The sequence below is a fragment of the Chiloscyllium plagiosum genome, chromosome 11, assembly GCF_004010195.1.
Source record: "Chiloscyllium plagiosum isolate BGI_BamShark_2017 chromosome 11, ASM401019v2, whole genome shotgun sequence".
In the NCBI taxonomy this organism is placed as follows: domain Eukaryota; kingdom Metazoa; phylum Chordata; class Chondrichthyes; order Orectolobiformes; family Hemiscylliidae; genus Chiloscyllium; species Chiloscyllium plagiosum.
In genome coordinates this window covers 46,532,390-46,558,150 of record NC_057720.1, presented here as the reverse complement: position 1 = coordinate 46,558,150, position 25,761 = coordinate 46,532,390, and positions in this window count along the sequence as shown.

The window sequence follows — 25,761 nt, the reverse complement described above, 5'->3', positions numbered from 1 at the left end:
GTGGGTTTGTAAAAAATGTCAGTGTCAAGTCGGTTGTCACTAATGGAGATGGAGAGGTCCAGGAAGGGGAGGGAGGTGTCAGAGATGATCCAGGTAAATTTAAGGTCAGGGTGGAATGTGTTAGTGCCTAGCATGCCTTGATGTCGAGCCTTTGCAATTAAGACTTGGTTGACTTTGAAGATCACATTCTTTGAGAATCCTAGTTCAGATTAGAACTACCATAATGGATGGTCTCGCTCAGAAATCTGTTGGATACATCCAGAGTACCCACTGATGATCAGCTTATTGATATATTGAGGCTGGCCATCATGTGATATAGCTTGGTGAATCTATTGTGCTTGGCTATAACCAAAATATATGAGACTTATGTTACAGTCTGGAATCTTTAATTTTGCAGCTGATGGATTTATCACCTCGCAATTCATGATCATACGTTGGTCTCTGCTTCTAGCAGACCACTGATAGGTGGTTCATCTGTATCAATGGCTTAAAAGGGTCAGGTGTTCATTTTGAGGATTTGTATTGGGATGCCAGACACATTGTAAGCAGTTAGCGTATCATCTGTGGACTGCACCATTCTAAGCCAGTTTTATGAGTATTTGAGTGAGATGCATATGGGTCTGAAATTTGCATTGACAGCAGTATTGAATTTGGCATACAGCACATGTTGTCTTTTCCTTTTGTGCTATATCTCTTGGACAGATGATGCCGATGTTTAACCAATGTTAAAGTAGTCTTAATCAGTGAAGAAAAGCTCAACATGATAGGAATATGGTCATTGTCCTACCCCATCCCTACAAGGGTAAATTCCATCATCTTCTCTCCGATACCTCACTCTCACTCTATCTCTGCTACGGGGCATACCTTCCACCAAGACAAATGCTCTACCACTGTCACTATTGTCTGCAACATCCTTCCCCACTCACTCTCACCCACCTCTAACTGTGACAATACTAACTCTGAATGCCCTCAGCACTGGCTTGGGACACATCCCACCCCTGCACTAACAGTAAGAGCTGCACCAAACACTTTCATAATCCCTGTCTTTTTCTCTCAATCTGTGAGGAAAACAGCCTACAATAAGGCAGAGAGTCAAGACTGGTGGTTTGCTGCCTGTCATTCAGCTCCTTGGCCCTTATGAGGACAGGATCCTCACTCTGACTGCCCAGAGCAGGCCTAACTAGGCTTACTGTGCCAAGAACCCCTGTGCGAAGGTAATCCCCCTTGATTTGAATGAAGCCTGCTGACAACCGTGACAAGTTTCCTGGCTTTGTATCTGCAAGATTCGGTGCACCAAGACAACAATAACATGGGCCTTGGTATCTCTAGCTGAGGGGACAAAACAGAAAAAGGCAAGGAAAGGCAAGATAATGCGAAGCTGCGATGCTGTGTGCATCCAGGTTGACTCAGACTGAGTAAGTGATATGATAGCGAGTGAAAAATTTGGAGATGCAGCCTTGTCCAGTTTTTAAGTTGGACATATGTCCCTGAGTGCACAATGTCCTTACAGCAGTATTACAATGATTGTTGCCAATGCAGCATTGAAATACAGAAGCGAACTATTCGTGAATCAAAGGTGAGCCATGAGGATTCTTAGAGGCTGGCACATGGATACCAATGTCTGTGGACATGGGGTGCATGTGGCCAGTGCCAATGGAGTGTGCCTTGAGATGTTGAGGCCTGGTTTCCAACCTGGAGGTAATTTGGAACAAGCAGCAAGTGGATTCCATCAGGTACATGCTCTAGTTTCCATGTCAAGTTTTCTCAACATCTAGCTAGCTTGCTTACTTGTTGAGTTTGGTAAGATAAGAACGCTGAAAATTATTGAGGTGAGTTGTCAATCCCTGTCAATTAGCATCAATTAGCTGCTTGTGAAAAGAATGAAAAATACAGCAAGATGATCTCGATGTCAAAATAGGCCTTGCCACACCTGCCATCTGATTCTGCCACACATAAACTGAAAGAGTCATAAAGTTAAAAATCACACAACACCAGGTTACAGTCCAACGGGTTTATTTGGAGGCACTAGCTATCGCAGCTCTGTTCCTTCATCAGGTGATTGTGATACTCCGTAACCACCTGATGAAGGAACAACACTCCGAAAGCTAGTACCTCCAAATAAACCTATTGGTCTATAACCTGGTGTTGTGTGATTTTTAACCTAGTCCACCCTAGTCCAACATTGGCCCCTCCAAATCAAAGAGTCATAGGTTCACAGCAGAGAAAAAGACTCTCTGGCCCATCGTGTCCACACCTAACTATTTTCTCGCACTTGGCCTATTGTTTTGTATGTATTGGCATTGCAAGTGCACATGGAAATATTCCTGAAATGTTATGAGGGTTTCTGCTTCTACCACCCTTCCAGGCAGTGAGTTTCAGATTATTACCACCCTCTGGGTGAAAAAAAATTCCCTCAATCTCAGCACTGCCCATATTGCTCAGACTCCTATTGGATTGCATCAATTGTTTGATGACTATTGGTGCTGGGAATTTGTAATGTATCAGATGCTTCATGAGCTTTGGACACATTAGACTGCTTTGTGCAGGTACCACATATCTAGGAGAGCGAATGGGTGCCTTTTACGGTCATTGTTTTATACTGTTAGCAGCTGTTCTTGCTCCAACTGTCAACCGGTGGTGCATTCACTTTCAATGCTGTGTGCTGAGAACTACATGGAAGAAATTAAAAATTATACCATCAATACTGTAAACTTGATTATAAACACTAATCACTCAAGTCAGAGATACTTCAATCGGTAATAACTATGTCTTAATCCCCTCTGATGCAGTAATCCTGTCTCCGAGCTAAATCTGTACTTTTTTTCCCCTAAAGCATAAAACTGTGGCTTCCAGAATCATTATGAATTTATATCAATCATCCACGGTGTACGGTAACCTTTCTATTATAGGTACATCAGTGTTCATGCACCAGGGTTAATGTAAAACAGCATGTGCTGTAGTTAGTTAATTCCTGACAAATAACCCTTCATCAACCATGATAAATAGACCACCAAACTTACACTTGAAAACAAATTGAACAAAGGCAACATCAAATTAGGTTCACAGCGAAAGTCAGCTTGCACTGGGTGGAGGCTTTGAAGTAAATGCCTATTGTGCATCGGAGCTTTTATTTGTTTATATGCCATTGGCTTATTCATTAATCATACTGAAACGGGTGGTTGCACAGTTAAACAACAGATCATCTGCCGTACAGTTTAATGCATTATCTCCAAGGACTGATGGCAAGAAAACTCATGATGCTCAGTTTCTAATAGCCAAGAGTCCCAGATCGTTCTCTAACTTGTTTGTACTCCACTTGACCTCTGCCGCTGTACAAAATGCAGGTGAACCCTGCAGAACAGTCACGACTATTTAAATAAGAATGCGTCTTTAGGTTTGTGTTTCCTGTTATATAAGCAGTGATTTAAAGATGTACGCCAATGAACCGACAAAACTATTTTCCGTGCTATAGAACTAAAATAACTTGTTTTTTTTTTAAGAAAAGTCTTCGGCCAACCTCACTCACCTCTCTGTATGCTGATGATTTATTTATTCATGCTGCTGATTTCAGTCTTAAAACTTCTGTGGAGTGGCATACAGAGAACCCTATTTAGTTAAATTGGGATTGAAAAGTACTGAAAACTTGCCAGTCAGCTGAGTTACTTACAGGATATGTTTGTGGGGGAGGGTTATGAAAACCAAGATATTTCTACATACAAGTTCTACAGTTCACTTTCTACCTGAAGAAGAATGGTTGGAATAGATCAGATTACTTACATTGTGGAAACAGGCTCTTTGGCCCAACAAGTCCACACCAGCCCTCTGATGAGCAACCTACCCAGACCCATTCCCCTACACCAAACACTATGGCCAATTCACCTAACCTGCACATCTTTGGACTGTGGGAGGAAACTGGAGCAACCCCACACAGACGCAGGGAGAATGTGCAAACTCCACCCAGACAGTTGCCTGAGGCAGGAATTGAACCCAGGTCTCTGGCGCTGTGAGGTAGCAGTGCTAACCACTGTGCCACCATGCCACCCCATAGATAAAGGTCATACTTAGCGAAGCTTTTATCATCCAAATCAGTGCATGTTTGCTTTCAGGTGAGGTTGCTTTATTAATACTAAGACCTGACACAATAAAGGCAGGAAATATATTTAATGTTAACAGTAGCTTGAGCATCTTGTTAAAGCAGAAGAATTTTGCATGCTATACTGAAAATTTGAATGATTTCCATGCCTTTATTCTAAAAACAACTGAACCTGCACTTGCAAACCATGTAAATTTGTGTGGACTGTCTTCTCTTCCAGTCTGTGACATTTTCTGACCAACATGTTCTGAGATGTTGTAACACACCATTGGAGCTGGTGACATTTCAACCTAACCCTCTGGGTCAGAAATAGGTACAACAGGACTTTATGGCCTCTCTGGTGGTAGGTAGGCCATCAAATCGAGTGGGATGGTGGCATTTTTAAACCCAGTCACTTCTATCATAATTAAGGTAGTGATGGGAAGGCCCATGGCTGGCTGGTTTGACTTTTGCCTCCCCAACAATTGAGGCCCTTAAGTGGACAATTAATGACTACTCAAGAACTTCATCACTGCTGGGACTAACCTAGTGGTGCAAGGGCCTGTCACCATGCAGTGTACGTGAGAAAAGTAAAACTATGTGGCCTACTCACAGTCACAGAAACCTAGATGAAAGGAGCAGGAGTTGGTCTTTTTGCCCTTCAAGCCTGTTTGCCATTCAATATGATCATGGCTGACCATCTTATTCAGTCTCATACTCCCAATTTTGCCCCTACCTTTTGATCTCGTTAGCCCTAAGAAATATATTTCTTTCTTTCATGGAAGCATTCAATGTTTTGGCCTCAACCAATTACTGTGGGAGAGAATTCCATAGGCTCACCACTCTGTGTAAAGAAATTTCTCCGCACCTTAATCCTAAATGGCCTATCTCGTATGCTTAGATTGTAACCCCATTTTCTGGAGTCCCCAGACATTGGGAATACCCTTCCTGTATTTATGCTGTCCAGTTCTGTGAGAACTTTATAGGTTTCTGTGAGATCACCCCTCATTCTTCTAAACTCGGTGATAACTGATCCAGTCTCTTTCCACATGTCAGTCCTGCTATCCCAGGAATCTGTTTGGTAAACCTTGATTGTACTCCCTCTGTAGGCAAATCTCCTGCCTCAGATAAGAAGATCAAAACTACACGTAATATTCCAGGGGTGTTCTCACCAAGGCACCATACAATTGCAACAAGACATCCCTGCTCCTGTACTTAAGTCCTGTTACTATGGAAGCTGACATACCATTTTCTTCATATTTCTTCACGACCTGCTGCATTGTCGTTTAGTTTCAGTGACTAGTTTACAAAATTATATGAGGCATGTATAGGATAAATAGACAAAGTCTTTTCCCTGGGGTCGGGGAGTCCAGAACTAGAGGGCATAGGTTTAGGGTGAGAGGGGAAAGATATAAAAGAGACCTAAGGGGCAACCTTTTCACGCAGTGGGTGGTACGTGTATGGAATGAGCTGCCAGAGGATGTGGTGGAGGCTGGTACAATTGCAACATTTAAGAGGCATTTGGATGGATATATGAATAGGAAGGATTTGGAGGGTTTTGGGCCGGGTGCTGGCAGGTGGGACTAGATTGGGTTGAGATATCTGGTCAGCATGGACAGGTTGGACCGAAGGGTCTGTTTCCATGCTGTACATCTCTATGACTCTATGACACCCAGGTCTCGTTGCATCTCCCACTTTCCCAACCTATTGCTATTCAAATAATAATCTGCCTTCCTGTTTTTGCTACCAAAGTAGATAACTTCACATTTATTCACATTATATTCATCTGCCATGCACTTGCTCACTCGCTCAACTTAACTAAATCACAATTCATCCTCCCAGCTAGCTTCGGGTCATCTGCAAGCTTGGATATAAATGCATTTAGTTTCCTTATCTAAATCATACATATATTGTGAATAACTGGGGTTCAAGCACTGATCCCTGTGTTGCCTCACTGACATTCAGAAAATGACCTGTTCATTCCTGCTTTTTGACTTCTGTCTGCCAGTCAGTTCTCTATTCATGTCAGTACATTACCCCAATCCCGTGCACTTTAATTTACACATTAATTTCTTGTGTGGAGTCTGAGTCTCCTGAGTTTGGGTTCCTTGTTGAAAGGCACTCAGCACCTGTTTGGTGAACCCAGTGTCAATGAGAGGGTGCATCTTCCGTTAAGAATTACTGAGTTCCCTTCCTGTTAACTCCCCATAGAACCTTCTCACCATCCTGCAAAACCATTTTTGTCATCACTATCTGTAGCCTTGGTAGTTCCTCAATCCCAGAAATCCAGTGGATGTTACTCGAGCAGCAACCACTGTCTCTCTCACTGTTAAAAGAGCTGCCAGCCTCTGACTGGCCAGCAACTCTCAGGAGGTGGGATTTATACCCTCTTGGGTCCTTCATCCAGCAAGTAGCCCATTTCTGGATTCTTACTGCCATAGGCTATCTTAAAAGATGCAACATGGGTCTCTCACCAGCTGTCCAGCCACCAGGTGAGACTTCCCCAGTACTTCATAAAACCTAGCCCAAGGGATTTGAATTTTCAATGAAAGCAACAACCAATTACATGCATTTGTGTGGTCCTTGTCGTGTAATAAAACACAAAACAGTGCTTCATATTAGAATAATATGGTAAGTAAATTTGACACTGACATCAGGAGATGGTATGCCAGAAATTGGTCAAAACGTTGTACAAGGATGTTTTTAATAAGTATCTTAAAGGAGGAAGGAGACTGGATGTAGGTTTGCTTGCTGAGCTGGAAGGTTTGTTTTCAAATATTTCATCACCATACTAGGTAACATCATTAGTAAGCCTCCAGATGAAGCATCGGTGTTATGGCCCACTTTCTATTTATGTGTTTAGGTTTCCTTAGGTTGGTGATGCCATTTCCTGTGGTGACACCATTTCCTGTGGTGATTTCACTTCCCGTTATTTTTTTTGGGGAGTGGTAAATGGGATCCAAGTCAATATGTTTGTTGATAGAGTTCCGGTTGGATTGCCATGCTTCTAGGAACTCTGGTGTGTGTCTCTGTTTGGCTTGTCCTAGGATGGATGTGTTGTCCCAGTCAAAGTGGTGTCCTTCCTAATCCTTACGTAAGGATAATAGTGAGAGTGAGTTGTATCATTAGTGCCTAGTTGATGTTCATGTATCCTGGTGGCTAGTTTTCTGCCTGTTTGTCCAATGTAGTGTTTGTTACAGTCCTTGCATGATATTTTGTAAATGGCATTAGTTTTGCTTGTTGTCTGTATAGGGTCTTTCAAGTTCATTAGCTGCTGTTTTAGCGTTTTGGTGGGTTTGTGGGCTACCATGATGCCAGGTGGTCTGAGTAGTCTGGCAGTCATTTCTGAGATGTATTGGACATGTTTTGTCTGCTTGTTTGGGTTTGTTGCTCAGAAATCGGTGGACTGTGTTCATTGGGTACATTTCTTTTTTGAATGCACTGTATCTGTGATTTTCCTCTGTTCTGTGTAGTTCCTCTGTGCTGCTGTGTGTGGTGGCTCATTGAAATAATGTTCTAATGCAGCTTTGTTTGTGGGTGCTGGGATGATTGCCTCTGTAGTTCAATATTTGGTCCGTATGTGTTGTTTTCATGTAGACACTGGTTTGAAGTTCCCCCATTGGCTGTTCGCTCTGCTGTGACATCTAGGAATGGCAGTTTGTTGTTGTTTTCCTCCTCTTTTGTGAACTTTATGCCAGTAAGGGTATTATTGATGGTCTTGATGGTTTCCTCTAATTTGTTTCATTTAGTGATGACAAGGTGTCATCCATGTAGCAGAACCAAAGTTTGGGTTGGATGGTTGGCAGAGCTGTTTGTTTGAGTCTTTGCGTTGCTGCTTCTGCTAAGAACCCTGATATCAGAGATCCCATGGGTGTTCCGTTGGTTTGCCTGTAAGTTTTGTTATTGAAGGTGAAGTGGGTGTTAAGGCAAAGGTCCACTAGCTTGATGATGTTGTCCTTGCTGATGAAGTTAGTGGGGTTTGATGTATGTGTCTTTGATTCTTCTAATAATGTAGTCAGTGTTTCCTTGGCCAGGTTGATGCTGATGAATGTGAACAGGGCTGTTATGTCAAAGGAGATCATTGTTTCATCCTCTTCAAACTTGGTATCTTTGATGGTCTTCAGGAATTCTTGGGTGGAGTGGATGGAGTGGTGTGAGTCTTCTAAGTGTTTTAGTCTTTGGTGTAGCTCCTTGGCCAATCTGTAAGTTGGTTTTCCAGGTCTGAGGGGGGGCTCCTGGTTTGTGAATTTTGGGTAATCCATAGAAGCGTGTCGTGTTGGTTCCGTCTGGTTTCATTTTTTTGGAAGTCGGTCTTATTTATTTCTCCAGATTTCTTACATTTTTTGAGTAGGGCTATGATTTTGTTCTCTAGTTGTGGGGTTGGTTTTATCGCCCCTTTTTGGTAAGTGTTGGTATCTACAAGTAGCATATTTGCTTTCTCAATATAGTCTCTTTGATTTAAAATGACTGTTAAGCATCCTTTGTCTGCAGATAGGATAACAAATTTTTTTAGTCTTTCTAATGCTTTCCTTTCTTGTGTATTCAGTGTGCTTCCTTCATTTTTCCTGCTTAATATTGGTGCGACCATCTATCTGATGGTTTGTTGGGTTTCTTCTGTGAGTTGGTTGTCTTTCAGTGTTGTTTCTAATGCTGCTAAGAAATTGTTCTTGTCCGCATCCTGGAAGTTGTAATTTAATCCTCTTACTAAGTCAGCTTTTTAAGTGTATCTGTTGAGGGTCAGTCAGATAAGTTTTTTTAACCATGCTTCTGTGTTGTCTGTGTTGTTATTTTGTGTAAGTTTGTCTAGTTTTTTCTGCAGGCCTAGTTTTCTCATTTTCTGTGTGTGCCGCTGTCTAATGTCGATGGCTTTGTTGTACTGTGTCTGTCTACTTCATCTGGGATAACACATCCATCCTAGGACAAGCCAAACAGCGATACGCATGAGATTCCTAGAAGCATGGCATTCCAACCAGAATGCTATCAATAAACACATTGACTTGGATCGCATTTACCAGCCCCCAAGGCAAAAAAAAGGAAATGATGTCACCACAGGAATTACATCACCAACCCAAAATAACCTAAATACATAAATAGAAAGTGGGCCATTACACCAGTGCTTTATCCAGAGGCTCACTGATGATGTTACCTAGTTTGGTGATGAAATGTCTGAAAACGAACCTTCCAACTCAGCAAGCAAACCTACATCCAGAACCTCAACCTGAGCGACAAATCTTCTCAAAGTTCGCTTGGAGGAAAGAGAGTTAGAGAGGCATGGAAAGTTAAGGAGAGAATTCCAGAGATTAAGGTAAATGTAGGTGAAGGTGCCAGTTGTAAATGATCACAGTCAGAGATACTCAAGATACAAGCAATGGTCGAGAATGGATATCTCATGGGGTTGCAGGAATGGAGGAGATTATGGCGATAGAGAGGGGTGAGACCATAGAGAGACTTGAAAATGAGGATGAGAATTTAAAATCAAGGCATGGTTTAACTGGGAGCCAAAGCAGGTAATGATTGTACCATTCCATTAATTCCATCGGCCAAGCACCTTTAGACATAAGTAGTCCCTTCATGATGTTAGGAGAAAGTGAGGACTTCAGTTACTGGAGATATGAGTAAAAAAAGGGTGGTGCTGGAAATACACAGCTGGTCATGCAGCATCCGAGGAGCAGGAGAGTCGATGTTACAAACATAAGCTCTTTATCAGGAATTCCTGTTGAAGAACTTATGCTCAAAATGTCGACTTTCCTGTTCCTCAGATGCTGCCTGACCAGCTGTGCTTTTCCAGCACCACACTTTTTGACCCTTCATGATGCTGGTTGACATTTGTCTAAATCAGGGTGTAAATCATTTTGATGTTCACCTAATAGAACATCACCAATTTAAATGGGAAAATGATTACTATTATTTGTACAATGAGGTAATATTTTCCCAGTACACCATTTGCAATAAGTTTGTTCTGGATGTGATGTTGGGAGTGATTAAATGCGAGGGGGAGCAATCAGGCACTCAGTCGACAGTTTAACTGTGACTCGACGCTTTCTATACAATATTTCACGACAGTCAAAAGCTTTTGAACTGTACATTCTTTACTGCTCCATAAACATTCCATTGTTAATAGGATTTTACCAGCTTGTCATTTAGGAATTATGCTGATGCATATGTAGATGGAAGAAAGGTCATGTCCAAAGCCCATTTTTTCCATTTAATAAGTTTTTAAAATCTTATTAAGTTTTTAATTAAAAATTCTTGACTGTAATTAATGTTCCATAGGAATTACAGTGGGCTTCAACCAATTTCAGAAAACAGTAATGTTTATGATATTGGATTATTCCCACGAGAATACCGATTTCAATAAACTAAGGCTACACATACAACATAACAGAAACCCTAGATAATGTGTCACCATTTATAGTACAACTGGAGAAGTTTACAATCCCAGCCCTAAATTACTTCAGATGTTGTTGATTGCAGAAACAAAGCCAATCATCATGTTCAGTTGTTTGGCACACATTTTAAGATTGTTCAACTAAAAATGTACAGCATTCGTGCGACATTGGTTTAAAATTAACGGATAATTCTTTGTAATGGTAAACTGTATTTGTAGGGTGGGACATCAAGGAATCTGGACTGAGGCAGGTAAATTGAGAGAAGGGACAGATCAACACAAGCTAATTGAAAAGGAGAGTATGTTTGAAATTCCTATTCTTGTTCCTATATTCGTATTAACACCGAGAATCGCAGTTTGCTTGGAAGAGTTTGGTTTGGCTAATATTATTACATGTTCTTATCAATAGTTGTTTAATAAGGACACAAAGTAACTAAGTTTCTTGACTAAATACATGCAATCTCTGAAGCTGCAGTTCACAGAATCAAAAATTTACATAGAGAACATTCAGACCATTGAGCCTGTGTCAGATTTTGTCAAAGCTATGCAATTAGTTATCTTGCTCATTACTATGAAAAGATTGATGGCTGCAGATCATAAGCAAGCAAAAGTGAACTGATGGCCATAACGTGTACCAAAAAAGAAACACAGAACAGGAAGAAATTTCAGATCGGAAGTAGGCCATTCTTCCTGTCATGCTTGTCTCAGCTTTTTTGCCAGAGCAATCCATAAGTAATTCCACTGCTCTGTGCTCTCCTCATTGCCTTATATCATTCTCTCCATCAAACGTTTCCTTAAAAAAAGGAACAAACTGTTTCAGCTTCTTCTATGAGGATGCAGTATACCCTCCAACAAACCTCCAAGTGAAGAAATTTCCTCGAATACCTCTGCCCACTTTGTTGGTGATATCACTGAGGGGATATTTGGTGGTGACTCCTCGAATTCTCACTGATTCAAAAGTGGCAGAAAGCTGCAGCTTGCAAGCACAGAAAAAGTGATAGAATGTTACATTCTTAATGAAATTGATGAATAATGACTAGGTACTGCCTAGTGAATACATTCAAAACATGATTTTGTAAATTAAAAATCATGCATTATATATAACAAGATTATTTATTTCCTCATATCTATTCCTGAGACTATTCATTTGACCGTCTCTTCAGTTGCACCACAACCTCTGTCACCCAATTTGATCCAATCCCATATGAGAGTGTAAATTCTCCCCTATCTTTCTACTGCATGTTAATTTCTTCTAAGAAGATACACACTTATTCTTTGCTGTACTTCCATTTGAATTCCTGGTCATCAATTGACCACTTTTGACTTTCTTGCTAGCAGTATTGTTATTTTCACCGAGTCATAGAAACCCAAACATCCCACTTTCCAACTACCAATTAACTTCTCCTCATAAAACCCAATAAACTACAATTTATCTTCACCAACCACGATTCTGATGTTGAGATTGGACTTCCCAGACTTCTTCTGTAATTCTGCTACACATCTTGTCAGAGTTCCTATCACTCAGACCTCCATATGATTTAACCTTGTGTGTTTTGTATTATTACATAGATGTCAGAAAGCCACTCTACCTTTAAGATAGTACAAAGTTAAAAATCACACAACACCAGGTTATAATCCAACAGGTTTAATTGGAAGCACACTAGCTTTCATCACCTGATGAAGGAGCGTCGCTCCGAAAGCTAGTGTGCTTCCAATTAAACCTGTTGGACTATAACCTGGTGTTGTGTGATTTTTAACTTTGTACACCCCAGTCCAACACCGGCATCTCCGATTTAAGATAGTAGATAGCATCAAGATGTCCAGAAGCTAATCAATTCACCCCTGAAATTGTTACAAATTCCCTGTTGAAAATATTGTCCACACAGGGGTTCCTGAATAATGTCGCTTCCAAAAATGGACCGCACTATGCCAATGTGTGTTTCCAATCCTTTTCAGTTCCATAGTGTTAAAAGTTTCAATAAATTATCCTCATGTCAATGGTTAAGTACCCAAGAAGCTGAGTGAAGGTTATGTACCATTAAAACCTCCTGTGATAGAATGAAGATTTTTCTTTCACTTTATAGTCAACTATCGCTCAATACCATTACAGGACAGTTTTGCCCCAAGCTTGTTTTTGATCGGCCATAAGCAGCAAACCCAACATCTCTCCTTTTCCTAAAAACTCATTTTGACTGTCATCCTGCAGGATCATGGCCAAACATGACTGAAGTAAGAACATCACAGAGCAGCTTCAACCAGAGACAGAGGGCTTACAACCTGACCACACTGGAAAGCTGTGAGCAGATACTGTGATTGCAAGGTTGCACAAACCAAGATCATACATGGCCCCAGTGAGAAATGGCATCATCTGAAGAAGCAGGAATGCCGTGATGTCACTGTCAAATCAGCTACATACCATAATCCTCAAGGTGTAACAATAATGTACTATCATTAGCAATACACATAAGGAATGAATACACTCAATGTTTATAGAACACACATCCCTACAAATCTTCAAAAAGAACTTCAGGAGAAACTGCTCAGAAGATTCCCTTTGTAAAGAACAGAAACTTTGGAAAAACATGTAAGCAGATGTATAAACAGTGAATGGGGATAAAGACTTGAGGGAAGATGTGGACTAAAGAGTTATCTGCACCAATACTCAATTAATAGCTACTAAACTAATGCATCAGGAACTGTATCATGATGATGTCCAGTCAGATGAGATTGAGTCCTGGTGGAAAAAGGCACCAGTGGCCTTGCTATGCCATACATATGTATATTGTTATAGGCAATAGATGTTAACAGTTTACAGTAGATTTTTATTCAGCCACTAAATGTATTGAGGTCCTAGAAACTGCTCTCAATTGCCCTACAATGGATTTCAGTGAGATCAACTCTCCTTCTTCTTAAATCCAGGGAATACAGACACATTGTATTGAATCTCCTTATAGGGTGATTCTTTCATTCTAATAATGAATATATTTCCATTTCTTCAATATTATTGGTTTCTGCACCTACACCAGATCTATCAGTAGTGAAAGGTTTGTTCAAACGTTTGCCATCCCTAGACTCAATTCATCTAATGGTTTTCTTGTAGAGATGATCCCCATAAATTCTAATTGATTTGAAACTTAGCTACTCGTCCTGCACAAAATGTTACTCAACAACTCCTTCACTTGTTGATTTATGTTGCTTCCTTGTTCCACATGCAGGCAAATTTGTATTATCATTTCTATCCTCAAACATTCTTACACTTTGCACTAGGATATTTCTGAAGCCTTATATTCCTCAAAAAAGTGCATTATCACAATCTTTATACCCCTGAATTTTGCTCATTCAGCTCTGTCTTTACTATTGATGGAAGTGTCTCTAGTAATCTTGACCTTTCTGGAAATATATCCCTGAACTCCATTACCTCTCTATTACTTTTACTTGCTCTTTAAACATATTTCTGCAATATTTAGAAATATTCTTAAAAATCCCTTCTTTCAATCAAGTCTTCATTATCTTTCTGTAGTTTAGTGTCCATTGCTTTATTTAATTTTATGCTTACTCTTCCACTTCCATACCATAGTAAAGTCATGAGGATGTTTTCATAATAAAGGGATGATATTAATGGAGATTTTGCTGCAGTGATATATGTTTAGCAAGCTATATTCTAATGGGTTTTGAAAAGATTTGTAGGTCAGGTTGAGGTTTTGAATGTAGGTTTGTTCGCTGAGCTGGAAGGTCCATTTTCAGATGTTTTATCACCATACTAGGTAACATCTTCAGTGAGCCTCCGAATGAAGTGCAGCTGGTGTAGCCCACTTTCTATTTATATGTTTGAGTTTCCTTGTGTTGGTGATGTCATTTCCTGATCTTTTTCTCAGGGGTTGGTAAATGGGACCCAAGTCAATATGTTTGTTGATAGAGTTCCGGTTAGAATGCCATGCTACCAGGAATTCTCATGCATGTCTTTGTTTGGCTTGTCCTAGGATGGATATGTTGTTCCAGTCAAAGTGGTGTCCTTCCTCATCCGTATGTAAGGATACTTAACAGCATTACAAACAACACTGAAAGACACCCAACTCACAGAAGAAACCCAGCAAACCATCAGGCAGTTGTCGTACCAACATCAAGCAAGAAAGAGGAAAGAAACACATTCAATACACAAGAAAGGAAACCACTAAAAGACTAAAAAAAAACATAGCTATTCTACCTGCGGACAAAGGACGCTTGACATTCATCTTAAATCAAAGAGACTACATTGGGAAGGCAAATGCACTACTTGCAGATACCAACACTTTACAACAAATGGCGAAAGACCTGACCCAACAACTAGAGAACCGAATCACAGCCCTACTCAAAACACTTAAGAAATCTGGAGGAATAAATAAGACCAATTTCCAAAAAATGAAACCAGACAGATCCAACACACCATACTTTTATGGATTACCCAAAATTCACAAATCAGTAGCCCCCTCAGACCCACAGTCTTGCTACCTGGAAAACCAACTTACAGATTGGCCAAGGAGCTACACCAAAGACTAAAACACTTAGTAGAAGACTCATGCCACTCCATCCACTCCACCCAAGAATTCCTGAAGACCATCGAAGACACCAAGATAGAAAGGATGAAACAATGGTCTCCTTTGACATAACAGCCCTGTTCACATCCATCAACATCAACCTGGCGAAGGAAAAACTGACTACATTATTAGAAGAACGAGAGATATATACACCAAACACTACCAACTTTGTCAGCAAGGACAGTATCGTCGAACTAGTGGACCTATGCCTTAACACCCACTTCACCTTCAACAACAAACCTACAGACAAACCAATGGTACACCTATGGGATCTCCAATATCAGAGTTCTAAGTAGAGGCGGTAATGCAGAGAATCAAACAAACAGCTCTACCAACCATCCAACCCAAACTTTGGGCCCGTTACACGGATGACTCCTTTGTTATTACGAAACAAAACAAATTAGAGGAAATCTTCAAGACCATCAATAATACCCTTACTGGCATAAAATTCACTAAAGAGGAGGAAAACAATGACAAACTGCCATTCCTAGATGTCACAATAGAGTGAACAGTCAATGGGGAACTTCAAACCAGTGTCTACAGGGAAACAACACGGACAGACCAAATAATGGATTATAGAAGCAATCATCTCAACATCCACAAACAAAGCTGCATTAGAACATTATTTCAACAAGCCACCACACACTGCAGCACAAAGGAACTACACAGAGCAGAGGAAAATCACAGATACAGTGCATTCATAAAGAATATGTATCCAATGAACATAGTCTGCTGATTTCTGAGCAACAAACCCAAACAAGCAGACAAAACATGTTTAGGAACCCTAGCCATTCTCCCCTATATCAAAGACATCTCGGAAATGACTGCCAGACTACTCAGACCCCTTGGCATCATGGTAGCCCACAAATCCACCAACACACTAAAACAGCAGCAAATTAATTAGAAAGACCTATACAGACAACAAGCAACACTAATGTAATTTACAAAATATAATACAAGAACTGTAACAAACACTGGATTGGACAAACAGACAGAAAACTCGCCACCAAAATACATGAACATCAACTCACCACAAAACGACATGACCCTCTCTCACTGGTATCCTTACGTAAGGATGAGGAAGGACACCACTTTGACTGGAACAACACATCCATCCTAGGACAAGCCAAACAGAAACATGCATGAGAATTCCTCAAAGCATGGCATTCCAACCAGAATTCTATCAACAAACACTACCACCCTCTGAGAAAAAGAACATAAAATGACATCACCATAGGAAATGATATCACCACAGGAAATTGATTCACCAACCCAAGGAAACTCAAACATATAAATAGAAAGCAGTGCTTCATTCAGAGGTTCATTAAAGAGATTACCTAGTATGGTGATAAAATGTCTGAAAACGAACCTTCCAGTTCAGTGAGCAAACCTACATCCACAAAGCTGTATTCTCTGCAGCCAGTTTATATTAAACATTCAGAGTTTTTCATGAAAATTAATGGAAAGAGCAAATATTCAGACAAAAATGACAAATTCAGTTATGGTTGGTATTAATTTTGAGGGCTAAGCTCTCAGCATCCAATTCCAATTTTAAAGTTACATTTCAACTTGGCAAATGGAATGTTACTGCAAGAATGAAGAAAATAATTGACTATTCATCTTCATTGTTTCAGAGATCTGAGGCTTATTCTCCTGATTATTTGGTATGCCAAATGGGCCCAAAGAAATGGAAAGTATGGTTAGAACATTTAATTCGATAATAGCTTACACATCGCAACTATCAATTTTACTGGCCAACTGCATCATTTCATTCTTACAGGAGTGAAAGTGATGATATTTTTGCTCCTGAAGGTTGCAAATGTATCCTTAATTATGGGACAACTCATTTGTCATGTTGTTAATTATTTTCTTTGATGATAAGGAATGAAAATGTGAACTGGATGACAACAATGTAAAGGAGAAAATGGAAAATATTCTGAACATCTGCAAAACTCCAAGTTACATCTGTCTTCCCCTGCTGAGTTCAACAAAACAATCTTACTATCTTGGTGAACAAATTAGAGAGGCTCGCTACAGCTAGGATTAGGGGTACAGCATTGTCTTTGTTTCTTTCCTTTTTTTATGTACCCAGTTTGCTACTTTGCTCCCTTTTGCATCATCACCAAGCCCGATTTAACGCATTGTTATATAGAAATACAGGACTAGTATGCAACTGTTTTCATACTAGTTGTGTCTTAGTGTAGTCGGTGTCCTTTGCTTTTCACGTCACAAGTTTGAGTAATTTTATTGATCAATATATTTTGAATCGGTTTTCTCTGGGAAATCAGACCAGTTGATTTCAATAAGCTTTTGTATTTCACTCAACATGCAGATTTGCAGAAGAGGTACCCACTTACGTTTGTCACCTTTTATGGTCGCAAAACTCAATGATTTGAAACACAGGGACATTTTGTTTTCTGCTGTAGATCTGGTGTAATTTTCCAATGAATGAGCTCTCATGCGATGAAGGGGGTCACTGGTTGGGTGGTTGCAATAAAAGCGTTGATTGCCTGATCCTCGACTTAAAAGAAAGAGCTTCAGCATTCAACGAGTTTGCCTGGTCTAAGACAGCATATTTATTCGAATGTTTCTCAGGCCAATGGAAAGCATATGGTTTGAGGAGGCCACATAAAAGGAGGGGCTGTTCGTGAAATGGTCACCCTCGCTCGAGGTCAAGGGCTGATATTTACAAGTGCATGAGAACAAACCGGTTGATATTATGGATGTGTTTGAAAACGCACAAAACTCTAAAATTGATAGACCTTGGCAAAATATCAATTTAAAAATGCAGCATCCAGCAGGTAAACAAACAGGGTGTGGGGATTCAGGGACAGACTCACATGTGTCTGTAGAAGTGACTTCAATTAAGCCCCTCTCAGCTGGGTGAGCTATGTCTACTCTGAGTCCGGACTAACAATTTGATCGTAACAAGGGTGTCCCCATTTTATCATTTGGAAACACCCAAGGGCTTGGCTGTATTAGTTGCTGTCTTAGCTGTTTGAAGCTTGTAAAGCGTGAGGCAACAGTGGCTAACTCACCGGGTCACAATCAGGGTCAACATACCACGCTTCTGAAATTTATATGAAATCTGGAGACCTTCTTCCGAATTATGTGGTTGGAAAGCAGGAAACATTTAGAGACACTCGATGATCACATCTTGAATTATTCTCAAAACTTATGCGACACAAGGAAGCAGTTCACCCAATATTGTTTTACAAGAAGCAGCCGCATTTTTAATGGGATTATTCCAGATGTGACTTTCTCCCTTACTTCAGCTGCATTAAAGTACAGTTTTTACCTTGTGTGGAAAAATCTCGAGAAACTCTGAGAAGGATAGAGGCCTCGGCTGTCAACAAAAACACCCCCTTTAGCACAGCTTCTCCATTTTAATAAAGCAGTAATGTGGAGGAGCTGGTGTTGGATTAGGGAGGGCAAAGTTAAACATGACACAACACCAGGTCATAATGCAACAGGTTTATTTAGAAGTAGTAGTTTTTGGAGCACAGCTCTTTTGTCACTAGCTACCTGACGAAGGAGCAGCGCTCCAAAAGCTTGTACTTCTAATTAAACCTGCCAGACTATAATTTGGTGTTGTGTGATTTTTAACTTAGTAAAGCAGGAAAAGGTGATGGCCAGGGATCTTGGCTTGTCAAACTCAGGAAAGGAGCTGCAGGTAGAAAGAGCTGCAGGAGCACTATGCTTCTTAAATGTTGCTACTTCATCTGCATCTACCGCCTCCTCTGGCAAAGCATACCAGGCACCTACAACCCTTCGTGTAAAACAAAACTTGCCTCTCATATCACCTTTAAACTTTCCTTCTTTTACCTTAAAACTATGCCTCCTATTAATTGACATTTCTATTGGGGACAAAAGACTCCAACTATCCAATCTATCAATACACTCATAATTTTGGAAACTTCAATCAGATCACCCATCTGCCTCCAAGGTCCAAGTGAAAACAAACCAAGTTTAACCAATCTCTCCTCATAACTAATACCTTCCAGACCAGGTAACGTCCTGGTGACATCTTTCTCTATTCTCTCCAAAACCTCACATCCTTCTGGTGACCAGAACTCAACACAATATTCCAAATGTAATCTAACTAACGTGCTATAATGCTGCAAAATGATTTGCCAAATTTTATAATCTACGCCCTGACCGATGAAAGCAAGCATGACATTTGCCTTCTTGACCACTTGTGTTGCCACTTTGAGGGAAATGTGGACCTGTTTGTCTAAATCATTCTGCAGGTTAATACTTTTAAGGGTTTTGTCATTCATTGTATACTTCTCTCCTGCATTAGACCTTCCAAAAATCCATCACCTAGTATGTCTGGATTAAATTCCATCTGTCATTTCTCCGTCCAAGTCTCCAGCCTATCTATATCCTACTGTAATATCTGAAAATCCTCCTCACTATCCTCAGCTCTATCAATCTTTGTGTGGTCCACAAATTTACTAATTCCAGCATAGATTCCTGTGGAACGCCAGTGGTCACAGATCTGCAGTCAGAAAAACACTCTTTCACCACAACTCTCTGTCTTCTATGTCTAAGGCCATTCAGCATCCATCTTACCAGCTTAATGTAGATCCTATGTGATTCACCTTTTGTATCAGCCTGCCATGAGAGACCTTGTCAAATGCCTGCTCAAGTCCGATAGCCAACACTTACTGCCCTGACCTCATCAAACAGGTTTTTCACTTCCTCAAAAAACAGAATCCATTCTGAGATATGACGTTCCCTGTACAAAGTCACATTGCCTATAGCTAATAGAGTCATAGAGTCATTGAGGTCTACAGCATGGAAGCAGACCCTTTGGCCCAACTTGCCCATTCCCCTTAGTTTTCATAATATAAGTGAGTTGCCTGCATTTGGTACATATCCTTCCATACCGATCCCATCCATGTACTGGCCTAAATGTTTCTTAATTAACAAAATTGTATTTGCTTCCAACCCTCATTTCACCCTAACCTAAAGTTCACCTGGAACATCTCGGACACTTCCCTCCCCTTCCTGGACCTCTCCATTTCCATCAACAGTGAGTGACTTAACATGGACATGTTCTACAAGCCCACTGACTCCCTCAGCTACCTGGACTACACCTCCAGTAAAAATGCTATCCCTTATTCCCAATTCCTTCGCCATCCTGACATCTGCTCCTAGGAGGACCAGTTCTACCACAGAACACACCAGCTGGCCTCCTTCTTCATAGACAGCATTTGGTCGATGATGTGCATCTGCGCATCTCATCCACTTCCCACACCTCCGCCCTTGAACCTCACTCCTCCAACCGCAACAAGGACAGAACCCTCCTAGTCCTCACCTTCCACCTCACCAAGTTCTGTATACAATGCATCATCCTCCTCCATTTCTGCCACCTACAAACAAACCCTACCACTAGAGATATATTTTCCTCCCCACCCCATCTGCATTCTATAAAGACCATTTCCTCCACGATTCTCTTGTCAGGTCCATACCCACCACCAACCCACCCTCCCCTCCCAGCACCTTCCCCTACCACTATAGGAATTGCAAAACCTGCATTCACACCTTCCCCCTCACCTGTCCAAGGCCCCAAAGGAGCCTTCCACATCCATAAGAGTTTTACGTGCACTTCCACACATGTCATTTACTGTATCCATTCCTCCCGATGCGGTCTCCCCTACATCGGGAAGACAGGACGCCTACCCACAGAGCGCTTCAGAGAACATCTCCGGGACACCCACACCAACCAACGCCACCTCCCTGCAGCCGAATGCTTCAACTCCCTCTCCCACTTCACCGAAGACATGCAAGTCCTGGGCCTCCTCCATCACCAAACCCTAACCACTAATCGCTTGGAGAAAGAACACCTCACCTTCCGCCTTGGGACCTTCCAACCATATGGGATTAATGTGGATTTCACCAATTTCCTCATTTCTCCTCCCCACACATTAACACAGATCCAACCTTCTAACTCGGCACTGCCTTAATGACCTGTCCTACTGTCAATCTTCCTTCCCACCAATCCACTCCACCCTCCTCTCCGACCTATCACCTTTACTCCCCACCTCCATCCACTATCACACTCTCAGCTACCTTCCCCCAGCCCCACCTCCCTCCCATTTATTTCTTCACCCTCTAAGCTCCCTGCCTCATTCCTGATGAAGGGCTTTTTCCCAAAACATCGATTCTCCTGCTCATCGGATGCTGCCTGACCTAAGTCCTGTTCCTAAGAATCAACAACTTTTCCCTACCCTTGACATTCCCTCACCAGCCTGTAATTTCCCAGATTATCCCTGTTGCCTCTCTTAAACAAAGGAACAATGATGGCTATTCTCTCGGACATCTTTTGTGATGAAGAAGGATACAAAGATTTCTTACAAGGCCATAGCAATTTCCTCCCTTGCCTCCCTTTGTATTCTAGGACAGATTCCATCAGGTCCTGGGAACTTGTCTACCTTAATGCTTTTCAAAACACAAAACAGCTTTTAATACTTTCACCTAAGGACTAACCTTATCCTTATTCACAAGTAACTTCAAAGCTTATGGAATTATGGTCAACGTTCCTGAAATACTTTCCCACTGAAACTTTGATCACTTGGCAGGGCTCATTCCCCAATACCAGATCTGGTATGGATCCTTTCCTATTTGGACTATTTTACATACATTTCAAAAAACCCTTCTGGAAGCACATAAAGAAAAATTCTCCCCTATCCAAGGGTGTTCCAGTCAGTACATGAGAAGTGAAAATCATTCAGCGCAATAGATTGATTAGAAAACCTTTATAAAATACTCCTGAGGCACATGGTGGGGCTCGGCTTATGCCCGAAATATCGATTCTCCTGATTCTTTGATGCTGCCTGACCTACTGTGCTTTTCCAGTACCACACTCCTGACTCTGATCTCCAGCATCTGCAGTCCTCACTTTCTCCTCAGTATCCCTACCTCTGAACCAGGTGGTCTGGTTCAAGTATCACCGGCTCCAGAGCCATGTAATAACATTTCTGAACAGGCTGTTTGGAAAACATGCATCCTGTGGAACTCCAGCAATAGTGTCTTGTGGCTAAGATGTTTAGAAACAATCACAAACATATTTTTATATGTTTAGCATGATGCCAATGAATAAAGAGTTGTCTTTCTGAATCCCATTGATTTTAATCTTATTAGAGATTCTTATTCAAATGCTGACTTGAAGTCAAGAGCAGATAGTTGTACCTCACTTGAGCAGTTCGTCAATTTAACAGTACATAATTTTTTGCTTCTATCTTTCAGTAAATAGTGTTCTTTTGAGTATGTAGGAATGGCAATCCAGTGGTAGTTTGATACAGCTGAAATTGGGTTTATCACTCCTCCACCTATGAAGTTCCCTGTGAATCACAAAAAATTTTCTCTGTGTTCAAGAGAATGAAATATCAGGTACTGTATCATGGACAGCTGTTCTGACTTAAAATCTTTGGTTTGTAGGAAATGGAAGTACAACTAGTCTGAAGTCCACTCCTAACCAACAGTTATATATGGCAATCCCAAAAAAAGGATACAGGCAAAAATAATATTGACTGTTTTATATTTGAGGGACTAAAAAGCCAGGATAAATGACATTGACTGCTGACTGTTTTCACAATTGAAGATGATAGTTGAAATGGATAACTAACCTCTGTCCTATTTGCCTTTTGTTTCTAGAGCCATTGCAAAGCAAGCCAATTATATGCTGAGGAGGAAAAAAATAAATGTTTGGATTGTTCTGTGTGTGGTAATAGAACTGATTGTGCTATGTTGCTATTGGCAGTAATTCAGAAATCATGGAATTTGCCATTACTCTGCATTCTGTTTGTAATATTTCATCAAATAATAGATAAATAAAATGCCAGCTGTGGCCATTACTTGAGATGTATTGTGTCTGAATAACTCTGACGCTGTTTTTCTTGTCCAGAGGGTGCAAAACATTTGAAGCAGATTTAATACCTCCCACTGTGTTAGAAAATATTTGTTCATAAATGTGTTGCATTTTTGCCAGATCTGAATATCCTGTATGTCAATCTATTGGGCATCATATCTGATGCATTTAGGTTTAATCAATGTATGATGTTGAAAAACAAAACCACCTTTTGATGCATGTTGTGCTTTATTAAATTAATTAGTACCAGGCAATCCATTTTCCACATCCATATAGGTTAAGCAATTTTGTTCCACACAAAAAAACCCATGTATCAGAACACTTAAACTTGATACAATGCTAATTCATAGCATTCTTGTCAAGCTATTGTCATTGAGTTGCAAACTTGAAGTTGTCCATCAATTAATTGAGACAGTCTGTTCACACTATATCCTTTTCTAACATTACCATGTTTTTGTTAAGTTGAAAATTGAAAGTTTCAAGAATGTAGTTGTTTGATCCACTTCATACGTTTCCTGTGGTAGTTGGATGTTTGGTGTCTGGAACATTTTGATTTCATTTTCTCCTTCAAAAGCATTGTGTGCTCCACTGACCCTTTACCAAAGTAGTTGATTATTATTTGGAATGCAAACAAAACATCAATGCCTAGTTTCATGACTGTGTAATTACATATTTTGTGAAGAAATCCTATCTGATGGACAAAGAATCTTACACACTGGCTCCCTTCCAGTCACATGACTGTCATACTACTATAAGAATTAAAAGCAGAAGACGACCATCTGGTCATTCAAGCTACAAGGTGTGAGCACTTTCTTTTTATGCAGAATCTCTAGAAAAAACTACAAGAGAAATCATCAAAGAGAGGGTTCTCTTTGAAAGAAACAGAAGGAAGATATTCAGTAGATCAAGCTAAACTGCAGAAACAGTTCAGACAATATGCATGTGCCATAACTACAGACCTAGTGAGGATCAAGAAAGCTCTGCCTACCTGTCTCTCTCCCACATTCTGAAACTGGGTCAACCAGCACAGTCAGAAACTGGCAAATTGGTGACAGAAGCCATCACAGCTACCAAAGTTGACATGAAGTTTCAACCAGTTCACTTCAGAAGGGGAAGCTTCCAGTAGTAATATGTCAATAACAATCTTAGAGACATAGCTTATTTTTGTCTTTATAGCTATATTTCATCCTTATCTAGTTTATCTGCTGCATATATATTCTTAGCTAATAACTTTAACACTGTTACTTAATGGTGGAATTTGAATTCAATACCAAACCTCTGGGATTAAGAGTCTAACAATGGCCATAAAACATTGTCAAATATAAAAACCCATCTGGTTCAATAGTATCCTTTAGGGAAGGAAATCTATTTCCTTACCTCATTTGGGCTACATATGACTCTAGACCCTGAGCAACATGGTTGACTCTTAACTGTCCTCTGGACAATTAGGGATGGGCAATAAAATTCTGGCCTTAGCTAGTGACGCCCACATCCCATGAATGAATAAATAGAAATAAAAAACACAGGAGTATTTTCACAATAAACCAACCTTTTGACTTATTTTCAGCATAAAGCTGAGTTGCTGATTGCATTTAAATTGAAACACATACTAAAAGGGGTCATAAACAAGTTAAGCAAATTTACAGTTTTAACAGGCCACTGAGGACATGCTGGGTGACATCATATTAACAAACTTAATATAAACATGTCTTTTTTTCTGGATGTCCGCTATGTCTTAAAATTATTGAATTACCAGTGAACATCGCTGTTCCAAAAATCCATGGGGTATTTATGAAAAGAAAAATAATGAACTTCACAAATATATGCAGAGATTTTAAAACCCAACAGTGTTAATGATGTGAAAATAAACAAATGTGGTTACTATACAATAAATGACATACACATAGAAAACTAATTTATTAGAACTGAGTAGTAGTGTTGATGTGGCTCCTTTCACAAAATGTAAATGATTGTTACAGTCCTATTTGGTTTTGTTGGTTCTGTTTATAATTGATTGGCTAGGTCTCTACTCTAGAACCTTTTGATACATTTTAAATCTTATCTTCCATTATTTAATATAACTTATGACTTGAACAGTAATAATGTTTTAGGCAAATGGTTTTTTGATATGTGCACATAAGCCTAATTTCTTAATTTCTTGACTTTTTTGAATACTTTAATATACATGCTATTTCATAATTTACAGTTTAAAAATTAAGTTTGCAGTATTGTAAAATTACTATTTATAAGTGGTATTTTAACATATGAATATAAACTGGAACAAATATTACATTTACTAAGGAAATGTGGAAGCACAATTCCATCCAAAGGATGCATTTAATATATTGTTACCTGAGGTGAGCAGAAGATTTGAAAGCTGCGAATTGAATTGGAAGTTGAAGAAGATCATAACTCCACTTGAAAACGATGAATGGAGCCTTTGTAAAAAGTTGGCAATGAGGTGCCGATTATGATATGTCCATAAAAACAGCAAATTTAATTATCCCCTTTAAATTGATCATGGAGAATTTTGGAAGTCTGGTTATGAGTTAAAGGGAAGCAGTAGCAAAAATGTTATTGTACACATAATCCAAAGTCCCAGATTAATGTTCCAAGGGATATGGCAGATGGCAAAATTTGAATTCAATAAAGAACAATCTTCATTGAAAAAAGAAAGCTACTGCCAATCATGTGGCCATTGTTGATTGCCATTAAGAACCCATCTGTTTCACTGATGTCTTTTATTGATGTAAAATTGCTGTCCTTGGTTGGTCTGGCCAGAGCAATGTATTGTTGACACTTAACTGCACTCTGAAATGGCCTATCAAGATATTTCATTCCTTCAAAGGTC